General features: G+C 49.3%; 1 protein-coding gene across 1 annotated transcript in view; it reads left to right on the top strand.

Annotated features, from left to right (window-relative positions):
- LRRC1 (leucine rich repeat containing 1) overlaps window positions 1-15,984 on the top strand; it is a 91,086-nt gene that overhangs the window by 15,936 nt on the left and 59,166 nt on the right. The gene's annotated exons all lie outside the window — the stretch shown is intronic.

Below are 15,984 nucleotides of genomic sequence, written 5' to 3' on the forward strand. Positions count from 1 at the left end.
CGGGAACCAGCAGGTTTGTCCGTCGCTGGGATCAGCACCCTTGCTCAGGCAGGGGGAGCAGGTGGGCAGTGCAGGATGGGGCGGTCCGGCCTGAGACAAGCTGGGGGGGCAAGAGGGGCTCATGTCACATCTAAGGACAGCCACCCTGACCCACAGGTGGGGATGGAGGCCTCCTGTTACCACCTTATTCAGTGCTTTTTTTTTTTTCCTGGAAAACAAGACTTTTTTGGTGAAGTCTGCCGATTTTCAGGCGTTGACATCTTATGTGTATCACGTGCGTGGGCTGGATTCGGCTGCGTGGGCTCGTCTACCCCTCTGCTGTGCAAGCCCTTGACATCCCTAGGACGGAGGCAGGAGGTGGTGGTGGGGGGACGGCTGTGCGTCGGATCCCTTGGTCTTGGTAGCGCCTTACCTTCCTGGACATGAGTTTGGAGGATGGAGGTTTTAAAGATAAAGACCTAATGAGCTAATTAGTTTTTCAGTTGGCGCTAATAGGAGATGATAGTAATCTGAAGCCTTTGGCTCAGGAGGATCGCAGACTGATACAAATGTGCCAACTCCTTCTCAAGTGCCAGTTGCCTTCTTCTTTTCCTCTGCATAGAGGAGCCCTCTTTTTCAATCCTGGGTTTTTTTTTTTTTTCTCTTTTTCTTTTTCCTGGTTTGCTTCTCGGCTCCTACTGCCTCTTGTGCCTCTCCTCAGCGTTTTCTTTCCTGACCCTTTCCCCTTGTCTCTTATTTCTGTATTTATGTCTCCATCCCCAATTCATTTTCTCCCAGAGTTCAGCTCGAGTGAGTTGGTTAATGCAACATGTTAGCTCAGTGTTTCAGGGTACTGATTCAGGAAAATTGTGTATCCTGTTTTCTTAGTTTTTTTTAAACTCTGTGAATTGACTGTGTGAGTCGAGGTTACAGGTGGGGAAATTCGGCCCTTGCACACCCAGAGGCATGTCTTGTCCTCACGCTAATCACCCTGGGGGTTTTACTCAAATTTCAGAACGTTGTTTCTCCTCTGGCCACCTCCACGTAGCTCTGACCATCATTGGTGTTTGCAAATCTTTGTCCTTTTGAAGGGATGTTTGACATTTGGGACAGGCCAGGAGTCAAGACTATAAAGAATAAGGTGGTGAATCTTTCTGAAACGGGCCCTAGTCCTGTGGGAAGAGGAGATGCGGTCCTGAAGCACTGACCGGGGTCAGCGGTACTGCTGGGGGGCGGGAGGCCAGGGGTCCTTGAGGTGGCTCCAGGGGGAGGGGCACAGATGTGAGAGCCTGGAGTCTGTGCCCATTTCCCCTCCATTTGCAGCCTGGCTTTAAAGACTTTGCATCCAGACACACTGTATTTGTCAAGTGACCAACAGCTAAATTGTCCTGTTTCCAAAGACACCTTGGTTAGCCCTTTAGTTTATCTTCTGGAGATAAAGGTACCATTTCTATTGGCCTTTGAAATCCTGCAAGGGACTCTGAGACCTGCATTGCCATCCTGGTGGGCCTGTTGGGCTCCGGAAGCTCTAGGTGGGGAACCACCGGGGTATGGGTTTCCCAGGTGACACTGTCACCGGATGATGTGCACGTGGCTGAGTGGCGCACGGTGGTTAACCTGCACGCCTGAGTCAGGCTCCATGCACGCCTCGCGTGTGTCAGGTGCAGGACCGAGCTGCTCTCTCTAACTGTTCCCTGGCAGGCACCGCAGTGGTTTAGACTCGGTTTCAGAAGCACCTGGGGAGTTCTTTTCAGACCTGCGGATTCTGGAGATGTATTTCCAGAAATGCTGGTTCATTATGTGGGGCTGGGGGCAGCAGGAGCCCCAGGTGAGTGGTGCTGGGGGCCCCTCGGCCACCCCATGAGAAACACTGGTCGAGTGGGCGTCAGGGTTGGCCAGGGTGGGTCCCTGTCCTGCCTCCTCCATACTGGCCATGTGATCTTGCCAAGTGCCTTAAACATCTCCGAGCCTCAATTCTCTGGTCCTTGACATGAGATGGGTGATGCCATCTGGGGAGTGCAGGTACCCATCAGGTACAGACACAAAGCACCCGGCTCTGCTTGGCACGTGTTCATCACTGAGGGTTGGAAATAGGGGTCTCCACCCATGCTCTGGATTTCTGATGTATTTGTCAGAGGGGAATATAGCCAACCCTGAGGGTGAGGATCGCATTTGACACTTTCTCTGTCCTCCAGTCCACTGCCCTGGGGAGCTGCTGGATGATGGGGCCCCTTTGTCCCATGTGACCCAGAAGTTGGTGGCTCAGCCTGTAGGTCCGGCTCTGCCCCTTAACGGCCACAACCTGAGATTTCTGTGGTTCTCTGTTCTTCCTCCCACGTACTGGCATGGGTGCACACGTGTGTGGAAACACGTGGACAAGCGTGCACAGCTGAGCTGGTCCTGAGGAGCTGTCCCTGAGGCCTGGCTCAGGCCCAGTGCTCATCGCTGGGGATACTGAACTGTGGTGACAATTGTCTGCGGGCCTGCCCCGCCGAGGCCCAGGGACTCTCCAGCCTCTAAGAGGTGGCCTCCGCCCGCTGTATCTGCAGGGAAATCACCGTGTCCATCTCCAGCCACAAGCCTGGATCAGGCCCTCCTTCCCCTGCGTCCTCAGGCCCCGGAGGCGCGGGGCCCACCGCACAGTTGTCTCCGTGAAGCCTGGGCTTCGACAACATGACTTTGATCTTCCTGGAAGACAGGCAGGCCAGTTTTTCACAAAACGGTTTATTTTTGTTTGTTTTCAGTGCTAGCACGGAGAAAGAATGCCTTGGTTTTGGCCCAGGGTGCTGTCAAAACACACCACTTCCCGCGTCCAGGATGTGAGCAGGTTTAACAATTGCCCAAGCGTGCGCGGCATGGAGTTCCCAGCTCCCCTCTGCGACTTTCCAGCAGGGGTAACTTGGCATTCTCTTCTTGCTAATCATTTAAAATTCTCATCAAAAGCTTTGCTCTCATCACGTGAGCTCTTTTGGCAAATGCAGGAGGGTGTGTCTAATGTAATTCCAGTTTCAGAAGCAGTTTTTTTAAGTCAAAGAGGCGTTAATCTTCAATGTCTTTGACGTTGGGCTGTTTATTAGAATTTTGAGCATGTAAATTATGGTGAGCATGGTACCAGAGGGCGCGTTTTTTTTTTTCTTTTTTCTCTTGTTTAGTTTGCTTCCTCATTCTTGGCTTGGTAATTATATTTGGGATAATTTAGGCTTGGACTACAAAACAGATGTCAGATCTGTGTTCTCTGTTTGTCACACAGTAATAATTTTCTATACATTACCCAGCAGAACATACAAGTGTATTTTAGGAATTGAGCCCCGTCATCTCTCTTCCAACAGGCTCTAGAATCTTAAGCAAAAGAAACAGGTGGGGATAGAGAAATCACTGAGATGGAAACTCTAAGTGCCTGGTGACTATAGAAATCAGTAAAAAGCCCCTTTTTATTTTATTTTACTTTATTTTATTTTATTATTTTTTTTTAGTTCAAGTTACCAGAATCAAAATAGAGCTAAATTGGTAGTCATTGCTTTTGAATATAGCTTTATTTCAATAGAGTATTTAAATCGTGTGTTAAAGTTCCTTTTCAAAACTTTAATGATTTCCTAGGATTCTTTGTAAACTAAATATTTCTTTGAAAGTAAGCTCATGGAGACTAACGGGAAGGGCGATGGATCCGGACGACAGCCTTCTTTCCTGTGTTTTTTTTCTGATTCATACGTTTTATGAATGCTTTCTGTGTGCTCAACAATCTGAAACAGTGTGTGAGCCCCCAGAAACCCCAGCTCACTTCCCCTTTACAAGCAATTCACCACATTAGTTTCATGGTAATAGATTAAGACAGAGAAGACAGCCAGAACCTTAATTAGTGCTTCATCTTTTAAGCTAAAAAAATTCACTTGAGTTGGCATTTTTAATATTCGCAGTTGATTTTGGGGGGCAGTATTTTTTTTTTTTTATTCTGCCTCTGATTACAGAAATGATATTGATGCCTGTTTTGGAAACCTGTAATGATACAGAAATGTTTAACAAGGCAGAAGAAAATAGCCCCTGCCCCCATAACCACATCTGAGATTCCAGCCCCTGACTTCAGTGAGAGGGGGCGACTGTCTAGGGCCTCACATCAGGGCATCCAGCTGGCTCCCCCGGGAGCCCAGGGGGCATCCTTCATCCCAGAGCATCCCGGCTGCCACCCGGCATCCTGGTAAACGCCTTCCTTTCTGCCGGACTTGGAGCTCCTCGAGGGAGGAGCTGCCTTAGTTTTTGTATGCCTAGAACCTGGAGTAACGTAGGTGCTCACGAACGGTTACGTTGAAACTACATCCCATGCATTTTGCGTTCACACCATTTGATTGCGGACAGCCGGCACTTATTTTCTTGAACTGTCTACAGATATTTCAGAGAGCATTTTATATTTTGAATATATAAAATATGGACATGGTAAAACATTAAGACAGCGCCAAAGTGTGCACAGTGAGAAGCCGTTCCCCTTCCATCCGCGTCCCAGGCCTGCGCTTCCCTTCGGAGGGGAAAGCCACTCTTCCAGGACTTAGTATCTCACCAGAGGTGGTGTGTTTCCACACAAACAATGCAGATCATCTTTTAAGAAACCTGCCTTTGGGCTGGAGGGCGGGGGTGGACCTGTGAGCGGCAGGGCTCTTCTGGAAGCCTTCCTGCCCTGTCTGAATGGGACAGCTCAGCACAGCCGTTCCAGCTCTGGCATTCTGCTTTAAAAATAGAAATACCAGTGTGTCAAGATATAGATTGAGGAATTTTTATTACTGCATTTTTTTTTGTGGTGGCAAAAAAGAAAAAAAAGGAAAAAGGAACAGAAAAAAACAAATAAAGGAAAACGAAGTAAAGTCCATGCCTGTCCGGGAAGCGGTTGAGTGAGTTGTACGCGCACCGTGGCTGTGGTGAGGCCCTTACCAAGATGAGGTGGCGCGTTATTCATCGGTTGTCACGGAAGAACTTTCTCAATGTGTTTTTATGTCTCCAAAGAAAGATGGGGAGAAGATCGTACAGTATCTGCTTTTTACAGAATAATGACAGACTCTCCAAGGGGCTGCGTGTGTTTGTGTGTTTACGTGTGGCATCACAAGCATGGAGAAGGGTGGGGCGGAGGGAGCGAAGTCAAGAACACTTGCTAAGTTCAGTTTCTTCTTTTCATATAAATCTTTCCTGGAATAGGCATTGTGCTCATGGAAGTGATTTGCTGAATCTCCCTCCCTTCATTCTAGGAAATGGCAGTGGGCACTCAAATCCTCCCTTAATCTCATCTCACTAGGGCTTTTATCTTTTGGGGTCTGAGCCATCCGAGGCAGAGCGCAGGGACTCCTGTGGGACAGTGAACTGCTTTTGCATGACACGTGTGCCTGGGGTTTGAAGTCGGCGGGGAGGCACTGACCGCCTGCAGCTACCGAGCAGGAGGACCTTGGAGGGCAGGTACCACACGGCCGGCTGAGCAGCTGAGAGGTGGCAGGAGGGACCCACGGGGGCGATGATCAGATTCCCCCAGGAAAACTGTCGGACCAGAAAAAAAAGTCACTGAGGTCCTGGAAGAGCAAGAGACCATTCAGGGTCTGACGATCCCTGGAGGGTCTTGCCAGAAAGGTGCGTTAGGTGGCAGAGGGAGGCGCTGATGGAGGTTACATCGCGGAGGAATGACGTTCGGGCGTCTTTGCTGGGTTTGCATCCTGACACAGCCCTTTGTTGCCCTTCACGTCATCTCGTTATCCTTGCCTGGGTGGATGTTTGGGGCAGGTAGGGCCAGGAAGAGTGGGAGGGAGGTGTCCTTCAAGGGAGCCTTGAAAAGTACCTGCAGAAGGTGGTGCCCCTGCCCCCTCTTCCCAGAAGTGCCTAAACGCTTACTGATTGAATGTATGTCAGTCCTGGGGAGAAGTCTAACTTGCTGTTACACAGCCCTAAGTTACTTCGTCTTGGGTTGAGGAGGTGCCTTATCTGCTCACACATCTGTAAAGGACCCTAGAACCTCCACTCTGGACCCAAGAGATGGAAAGTCAGATGGAAGGGACGGGGGTGGCGGGGGCTCTGCTCGTGTTGGCAGGAAAGCACGCCGCCATCCTCTCTGCCTGGAATCTACCCTGCTCCCTACTGTAGAATCTGGTCATCAGTGAAACATTTCTAGTTCATTTATTCTGCCTAGTTATGCTCCTAGAGGAGATGTTACATTTCACCAGAGACCTTTTTAAAACTTGGTGCTCCAAATGAGATTTTCCCGCAGGCCAGAGACCTGGCCGCACCCCCGTTCTGGGCACAATACTGCCATGAGCGCAGTCCGAGAGCGTGTAAATGCACATGTAACTACTGGGTTCCTGTCGTGTTCAGGGTTTCATTGATATGTGTGGTTTTGGGTTATATCACGTTTGGTTAAATCCATCCCCAAGCCTTGTTCATGCATGTCGCTCTGGGCCTAGTCTCCATTATTCTGTACAGAATTTTAGTTTATTTTGGGGGTGGGAGGGTCCAAATGCAAGCCTTCGCATTTCTTGGGGCTAAATTTAATCTAATTAGACTAAGCCCAATAGGGCTCCTGTAGCTGCCTTTTAAGAGATTTTTTTCCCCCACCTGATTTTCTTACAACTTACTTGCTAGTGTCAGGGACCCTGAAAACCAAAGAAAAAGGTGTCACCAAATAGAAGGAAAGCAGGAGCCGGAGACTGCACGTAGACCTCTGTCCAGCTGTGTGCTGGTGGTGTCACTTCCTGCTGACTATGCGGCCTCTCTGAACTTCCACCCCCACGCTCTTCTCTTGGTATGAGATGCAAACATCTCTCTTTCTCTCTCCCTCCCAGTCTTACAAATAAGGATGCGTCCACACGTGGCGACCATCTGGAACGGAGCTTGGCACATGGTAGGCACCTGCTGAGGAATGGCAGTGTCTTCAGCTCGTTAGTTACAGTGTTGCAGAGCTTGGAGCCTGGTACCCCGCGGTCATTCCTGCAGGTGGGCGACGAGCCCAGTGGCCAGCATCCTTCGCGCTGGCTTTGATTGTTCCGCCAGTTTCCCGTTCCCCGCTTTCCCCGCAGCCCGCCTCTGCATTTGTGCAGGGCACCGTGAGAGGTCTTCTCACACACCGTGCTGAATTTCAGGTGCTCTCTTTAAGGACACAGGTAATTATTCAGGGTGTCATGCGACAGGAAGAAAGGCAAGACATTGACGTGTCCAGGCTTTAAAATCACAGTTGGATAAAACAGAATTTGGAGAGGTGAGGTAGATATGCCCCGGGGACAGAGGAACAGGGCACCGCTGGATGTCAGTACCGTGGTTACGGGAGCCGTGGGCTCGACTTCCGCATCCCGCGGTGGCAGCCACTCAGGGGGACCTCCTTAAGGACCTGTTGCTTCCCTCGGTCTCTCTCCAGGTGTCTGAGCTTGTTTCCTCTCTGTCCTTCAGGGAGCACTCAAGAATCTCTCACCTGCACCAAGCTTTCTTTGAACTGTTGGAAGCCACATGATTCTTTTCCTCTGTTTTGTGCCTTTTGGAAGATGCAGCGTTCAGCTTGCAGAAGGTCACCCGTGTCACTGCCGGGCACCATTTGCATGCCCCGTGGGTCCCCACATGTCTGCCTCACTGGCATCTGCTTTTCCTCCGTGGATGGATCCGAGTGTGACTGTCCTGGGCTCCTTCCTCCGTAAGAATATTACCAGCTATGCTTTATGACAGTAATGGACGAATATAATCCAAGCTGGATTCATTAGGATTATATTATTTTTTTTTTTCCTTTTTATCTTAAAAGGAATGAGAACATTCTTGAGGGCTCTCAGAGTATCCTGGGCCCTCGGCCCTGGGCTGGCCAGTGTTGAAAGGCTCAGAGACTCTGTCCTGAGAGCTACCTCCTCCTGGAGGGCCACCTGATTTCTGGTGGCTGTGCCTCCCCGTTTTCCATCCTCATTTACTCCAAGAATATTGGATGGTCCTGATGGCCGTCTAAGAAGGTGCTTTTCCCTTCTTCATCCCCTCTCTCTGCTTTCTTCCAGGCTGTTGTGCCTTGGTGGCCGTTCTCAGATTCTCTGCAGATTCCTGCCCAAGTAAAGACGGCTGTAAAGGGGCTGTTTTTTTCACTAACCGCTCCGACCTGTTGCAAGGCCGACTTTGGAAAGACATCAAGGTTAATGCTTTTGCCTTCTAATTTGAGGCTCTTAACATATTTTAAAAAAATTTTTTTAATGTTGTGAGATCGTTCTGTTCTTTTCCATTTTGAATGGAGCCCACCAAAAGTATTTCGGTCTTGTCAATGATTACTTTGAAATGAAACTCATGAAACAGGATATAATTTACTGGGCTTGTCATGAATTGAGAGCCTGTTTTTCTCTTTGTCGTGACCCTAGCTGTGTGTTTCCAGGGCCTGCTAAGAGCAGCTCATCTGCTGGTAAAGGTACACAGGACGGCTCCTGGACAAGAAGAACACAGTGATCCCCAGAGCAGGACTGCAGAGGAGCGGGGAGGAGGCAGCAGTGGCGAAGACTCAGACACCACAGTTCAAACTTGCCTCTGGAGTATTGAAACCAGTGGGCAGCCCTCAAGTCAGGGCCCACAAGAAGCCGGGGGAAGTATGTTGGGGTGAAGTCCAGCCTTGGAGTGGGAGAGGTCAGGGAGAAAGAGGATGAGGCTTATTCCATCAGCCTTGCTGTCTCCCCATCAGGAAGGTGGCTTTGGCATTTGGAGAGCCAGACACATCGTTGGCATTTCCAGCGTGCTCACAAGTAAGCCACATGGATGGAGCCGTAAAGGCGAGGCTTTCTCAGCGTGGCCAGAGACCGCGAGTTGCCAGTGGGTGGCCAGGCAGGAGCCAGGTCCTTGCTGGGCACATGGACAGTGGACGGGTGGTTCAGTATTCTGTGGTTCACTCCGGATTATCAGCCACCTCCTCTGCCACTGGCAAAGTGTTGAAATCCTATCGACTGTAACTAAATCCCCTCACTTCATTTTCCCGTCCTCGGTCCTGGTGGGACGTGCTGCTGCATCCCGGGAGGGCAGGATGGCTGCACAGAGGACTCCTCCGTCCCTCTTGTCCTCGCCCTTGCAGACATTTAATCCACATGCGTGTTCTTGGGAGACTTGAGTGTGTTCCCTTCCTGGGAGGAGGGGGGAGGCTGAGCCCTGGAGAGGTGGGAGATTCTCTGTCCCGTGTTGCTCACGGTGACCACACCAGCCTCACCAGGACCTCGCCTCACCAGGACCTGCCATTCCCGCTTGTAATGCTGTTCTTGTCTGTCAGGTTTACCTTTTATTTATTTGATTATTTTATTTTACTTCATTAAAAAATTTTTTTTGATGTGGGAGGTAATTAGGTTTATTTATTTATATTTATTTTTTTAATGGAGATACTGGGGATTGAACCCAGGACCTCGTGCATGCTAAACACGTGCTCTACCACTGAGCTGTCCCCTCCCCTGAGACTTGTTTTTCAGACTTAAAAACAGAACAAGAACCTTCTAATCGCATGGGAAGTACTGATAGGAATCCATTAAAATTCCATATTTGTAAGTTGCTTGTCACTCCTGAGGGAGGGCACGAATCCTTTCAAAAAGACCTCAATGTATTGCAGCCAGTGGCCTCGTGGCAAAGCCATGTTGATGCTGCCGCCTGGCCAGACTCTTTCTTTTCTCCTTCCTTCCAGTACCGTGAAAAGTCGTGCTTCGTTTTTGCCACCTGACCTGGCCAGTGCTTCCTGATTTTTCTTCTCATTCACCTGGCGGGGGTGGGGTGGGGGGCTGTGACATCACATTCTGGTGAGTTTGGACGCCGAATTCTGATCCCCTGGTAACCTGCCAGTTGCTTCGCTGCCTCTTGCAAATGCCGTATGTGGTGCTAGTTAATGACAGGCCAGAGTGAGCATCACCAGCTGTTCTCTCAGAACCCGGGTGCATTTTGAGTGGGACGCAGAGCAGGCACAGGGAAACTGTACTTGCAGAATCTCAGGGTCAAGTTGCCACCTCCTAGGTCAACCACCTGTCTAATTCCCCAGTGCCATCACGGAACTGCAGTAAGTAATCCCCTGGCCCGTGCTTGGGCAGGGAGCTCGCTGTATCGCCAGCACATTTTAGTTCAGTATATAGATGGGCCTTTTTCTTCCTTTAGTTTCCCTTTGGTTTCCATTTGTTCAGCCATCAGATTCCCGAGCCCTTCTGCCTGGAGATCACACATTAGCAGGTCTGAGGCGGGGCCTCGGAGCCCACGTATCTACGGAACGCCCCAGTAATTCCTAAAATCCGTGGCTTTGGTTCTTCGTGTTTTGACAGCAAAGCTGCACCCTGGGCAGGGATTGTGGGTGTGGGGCTGAGGATGCTTGCAAAGCAGAGCTGGGCACCAGACATCCCGAGTGGGAACTTGGAATTCATCTTCTAATCCATGCTTTATTAAAAAAAAAACAGTCAAAACAGCGTCGCGTCTCGTCCCTGGACACGTCAACTGTCTGGGGTGTGGCAGACCTGTAGGAGGTTCCCAGGGACACTTGTCACCACAGAGGGCGTCTTCACCTGGTGAGGGGGCAGAGACAAGATGCTTTGGGAAGCAGTTTTCACTTTGCCCAGGTGATGGGGTAAAAAGGAGAGGTTGGGGCCTTTGGGGCAAGATGTTGGTAGCCAGAGAAAGGTGTTGGGGACAGTTGGGACCTGCTGGGTAGCAGACGATTCCTGGGGCCAGACAGGCCACTGGGAAGTCATGGGCAGAGGTTGGATCGGACGTGGGACTTGCAGACAGAGAAGCTGGGTGTGAGGTGTGGCTTACATGCCCTGGTATCCTTCTGAAGTTCAGTTCAGTTCATTTCACTGATTGCTCACTGGGCAGTTCTGTTGTGAGATGTGAGGGAGCACTTGATATGCTGCCAAAACCTACGGAAATGTTGATGGTTATACACACTCCCAGGGTAGGAGCGCCCCTCCGGAGTACGTGCTTGGTTCTGCACGCACCAGTCGGCCGCTGGAGGCTTCGGGGAGATGCATCTGTACTCCTGGGGGTCAACTCAGTCCCACGTGTAGTGCTGCTCCCGTGTGGGCGGGGGTGCCTTCCGAGCATCCACTTCTGACCTCACATGTGTTTTTGGAACATCACCCGTCCGAGTGGGGAGGCTCTTGGTTCAAGGCCAAGGAGAAGAGACGTGGGCACTTTGTCTCACCTGCCTGCCTTCTTTTTTCTTCCTTTCTCATAATTCGCATCATGGGCTATTGGCCCCGGAAGGGAGTGCAGAGACCTATTTGAGACCCTTTGCTACTAGTTATCCTGGGGCCAGCCTGAAGGAGCAGTGCCCCAGGGCAACCCCTGGGATCCCCTTTCCAGAGCTGTCTCCATGGACACTGCCCTCCTCCGGGCCCCCTCCCACCTGTGTGCCTCTGGGCCCAGGCTAGGCCCACCCTCAAGTCTGGACCAACGTGGATTCCACTCTCTGGGTTACTGAGCCTCCCCCAGATCCTTCCAGCCCTGTCGTGTACGTTTCAGTTCACGCCTCTGCTTTATTTTGTTTCTGATGATGTGATGAGCGGAAATACTTCTTTTGAAGTTACTTTGCTGTGTTTGGATCGTAGCGTGAGTACTTGGTAGACTGGAGCCACTGGACTCGTTAACTGGTATTTAAGGTCTCTTCACCAGATCCTTTAAGTGTTTGGTCTCAGCCGTCTGTTGACTTGTGTGTGTGTGTAATGTCTTTTTGTTTGTGGTCTTTCTCTGCTTTTGAAAACAACAGAAGTCTTAAAATGTCTGGGCATGATTCTTGTCTAGCTCTTGACTCCATCCTCACGGTGTAATCCGGGGGCAGCAAGATGTTATCATTGGACCTAAATTTCTTACACTTGAAAAGCTTGAGTAGCTTGGATACACAGGAGGGCGTGGTTTATGGTGGTGTAACAGTAATAATTATAGCTAACGTTTGTTAAACTTTTCTCACGTAGGCACTGCTCTAAATGCTTGACCTGTGTCCACTCATGTAAGTGTCACCACAATTCTGTGAGGGACAGGGACTGTTATCACCCCCTCTGACAGATGAAGAAACTGGGGCACAGAGAGGTTAAGCTGCTTTCGTGAGGTCACACAGACAGCCGGTAACTGGGGGAGCTGCGTCTGCAGACTTCAGACTCCACAGTGCTTCTTGGCCCTGCTGTTTATGGTAGACAGGGAGGGACTTTGGACGTGAGTTTGAATCCTGGCGCCGACACACCTGTGTAAACTGGGCCCAGGTGTGTCACCTGTCCATGCTGCAGTTTCATTATTTGTGAAATGACAGTAGCGGCCAGGAGTAGAGTGGTTTTTAAGATTCAGGGAGGTGAGGTTCGCAGAGCCTCGTACCTGGTGCATTAAAGACGCTGCTTCTTAGTTTAGAACCGCTTTTGTGAAAAGTAAGAGTGTTGAAAGTTTTTGTAATCAGACTTTCAAAGTCCACTCTGGTAATGCAGCATTTTAATCTGAAATTGCTTTGACCTATGCCTGCGCCATGTTCTTCCTTAAAAGAAGTTTTTGCTGTGTGGTCAGTCAGTGGTGCCAGGCTGTGGAAGGTGCTTTCCAGAGAGACAAGCAGGTGGTGGTGTGGGATCAGGCCAGCACCCCCTGGGCTGCTGATGGGTGGTGTAGTGTGGGGTGAAGGAATGCCCTGGTTTCCTTCTGTCATGTGCATCTGGGTAAAAAGCTGGACTCCGGGCTGGGAGCTGGAGGCCGGGAAAGTGTTGGCACAGAAGCCATCAGGCCAGGGCTGCCTGCAGAAATTTCCCCAGGGGCTTATGGGGAATGGTTCATGCCATTGTACCTGGACGCCTGGGAGCTCTGGCTTGTCTCCTGGATGTCCAGGAGCTGAGGGGAGGCAGCTGTCTCTCATACTTTCCTTTGGGATCCCTTCAGGAGTTCTCTTTTTCTCCAGTGTTCTTTCTGGCCCCGAGAGAGCTTTCCGGCCCCGAGCACTCTAGGTGATGCACCGAGTGAGTGCTTATCCCGGGGCAGCAAGCAGCTGGCCAGCAGCGCGTGCACGCCGCTGGGACTTCTTTGCAGGGCTTGGTGGTGATGGACGAGCCGCGTCCTCAGATGCCGAGCTTTGCGAGTGGAGCGGCCGGGATGTGGGCCTCAGGGCCCCGCCCCACATCCCTGCACGTTCTGATGTTAAACAGACACTGGGCACGTCCGGGTGGCCTCTCACCACGCTTGCTGGTAAACAGCAAAAATAAAATGTAAAGAATGTCGAAAAGGGCAGCCCGAAGAAGTGGCAGTGAGAGAGCTCTGCCCGTCCTCCTGGCTCTGAAAGCCTTTCATCAGAAGGAGCTGCCGCCCATGGGGGTCGCACACTTTCCGCTGGGCGCTCATGGCTTCTCTTGTTCCTTCGACAGTGGGGCAGTTCAGAGAGCTTTCCACATTAGGCCTGGGGTTTGCAGTTCTTCATCTGGATTAACGTTAGAATTTAATACCCAGTTCAGTTTGTGAGACTAAAGTGTGGCGATCAGCGTGAGCTCTGTTGTGTTTTTGCAAAACTGTTTGTGAGTTGCTAGGGAATCTGCTCTTGGTTTTTTCCATCTTGCTTTTCACACGGCTGTGTGGGTCGGCCAGGAGGAAACGGCGTGAACTTAGAGTGTGAGAAGTTTAAACACGAGAGAGAGTCTGTTTTGAAGATGCATGGGCCGTTCTTATAGGAGCTTTAAGCACGTTGGAACCCAGGCCTGTCGAGGTGGACAGACACGCTTGTACTGAAGTCCCTGAACTACGCAGTTTTAATCTCAAGTTGTGATGATAGAAATGCCCAAATACATGTCGTAGCTCCTGTGTGTTTGGGATCTATTAGAAAATGTTTTGGGGTGCATTTAAACCCTTCTCCACTTTTAAGGTCGACAGTGATCACTGTATTTCTAAATGCCTGAAATCTGGTTAGAGCCTCGCAGGGACCTCTTCCTCTGTGCAAAGACCGAATTGTGTATTTAAATTGTTTGGAGCCCTGTGAGGCTTCAGCAGGTATGTGTCCTATGTTTGGGTTATTTCTTCTCTTGGGTTTGCTATATTGCAAATATATATGTATTTTATATTGCAAATATATATATATATGTAATTGCTATATATAATATGTATATATAAATATACTTTTTTGTTTTTTTAAACATTTATTAGTTTATTGTTTCTACAAAATGCATTAGTCATCATTTAAATATCTGACATCATTAGAAATCATTTTAACATTTTTTTCTCCCTCCTGCCATAAAAATACACTAAGTAATTTGCTTAAAAAAGAAAGCTATGAACAAGTGTTGTGGTTTCCTCTCCCTCACCTAATACGCACCTCAGTGACAGCAGTTTGTGTATTAATAACACAGTGGGCTGAAGGCTGAGCTTCAGATGCTCTTCCACTTCCAAGTGCAGTGTGTATGTACATAAACACACATCTGTACACCGAGCAGTTATGTACATGGTGCTATACTTGTTAATGCACTCCCTCCTGTTTCGGGAAAGTCCTTCGACAATTCCTTGAAACAAACCCTCCAAAATAAATATGATGCCCTGATGACTCCCGATGCAGGGCTGACCCCAGGCAGTGGCATGTTGGACATGGATTCTGGGCTGTAATGTGTCGATTAAACGAGTGAGTCTGGCGCCCCCCCCCCCCCCCGCCAACCCTTCAGCATCTCTTGACGGTGGTTTAAAACAGTGTGGTCCTCGGAAGCGTTACTGAGAACGAGAGACGACGTCTTCTTCTTCCCCCTAATTACACTTTCCCCCTAGTGTAATTAGGTTGCACTGACAATGCCAGTCAGTGTCGCCTTGGGAGACTATGGGTCGTTTCTTTGTTTTGTTTTGATTTAATTTATCTCAAATCACGTTGATGGGCGTTCTGAAATTCCTCCCCTAAAATCAAATGTTTTGTGAGTTTTTTAAACGTGTCTCATCCTTTGGGTCTCTCACCTGCCTCTCTATTAGGGGCCCGGGGTCTTGACCCCAGCCCCGCACATCCTCTGTCCACATCTGACCACATGCAGGGCCTCTCGTGCCAACCAGAGAGTGAAGCAGGTGCTCCCTTTCTCACTGGAGGGCCGGGTTTGGAAGCGGGTCCCTGGGCAGGTGGTGTCCGACAGCCCAGGGTGGGCCGGCTCGTATTCTTTCAGTTCCACCAGGACTGCCCTGCTGCTGGGTAATGGCTCCTCCTTTGCCTCCAAAAGTAGACCAAGCCTTTTTCTTTTTTTAATATGCCTTTTAAAAAAACTTATGGATTAGTTTATTAAGAAGCAAAAATGGTGATGTAAGTAGGTCTAAGAGCCTATCCTTCTACAGAAATATAAAAAGAATCCAGAAAAGCTGTCCAAATCACGTTTGTTAGAACTCTGAAAAACTATCCAAAGCTTATAGCAACCAAGGCAACTCTTACTGCCTTCTGTAGATTCTTATTTTGTAGCTGGCTTTATTCCTTTGATAACTATGTAAGTTTAAAAAGCTAAAGATCTAATCTCTTCTTAGAAACAGTAATTAGTACATATATGTAAACTAAAAAGAAGTGCAGAGTACTGTATATATGTATGTAAATGCAATATAATGAGCATGTGCCGTCAAACTAATAATTCTACATAATAAAACTGAAAAAGAGAAAAAAATAAAATAAAAGTTGTTTTAAAATTGAAGTAGAGTTGATTTGCAATGTTGTGTTAGTTTCTGGTGTACAGCATAGTGATTCAGTTATTCATATACATATTCTTTTTCAGATTCTTTTCCATTATAGGTTATCACCGGCTATTTCTATGCCTTTTTTCCTCTGTCATATTATAAACTTGTGTCACATTTCTGCCTGCTGCCTCCCCTGTCCCTTTCGGCCTTCCCCGTTGCCTAGGGTTTTATCTGGAGCTACTCCTCCAGCCCCAGGATCCTCTTGGAGTTACTCATTGTCTTATCTGCCCGGATTTCTTCCTTTTCAGGGCTGCTGTCTCTGCAGTACCTCTGTGTGCACTTACATGCGGGTTCGTTAGCGCGTTCTTTCCCTTCCTGCAGCATCAGGGCCATCCTAGTGTTACCCATCCCAGCCCCCTCCCCCTTCCTGTGACTTTG

The sequence above is a fragment of the Camelus ferus genome, chromosome 20 (genome assembly GCF_009834535.1).
Source record: "Camelus ferus isolate YT-003-E chromosome 20, BCGSAC_Cfer_1.0, whole genome shotgun sequence".
Lineage (NCBI taxonomy): Eukaryota > Metazoa > Chordata > Mammalia > Artiodactyla > Camelidae > Camelus > Camelus ferus.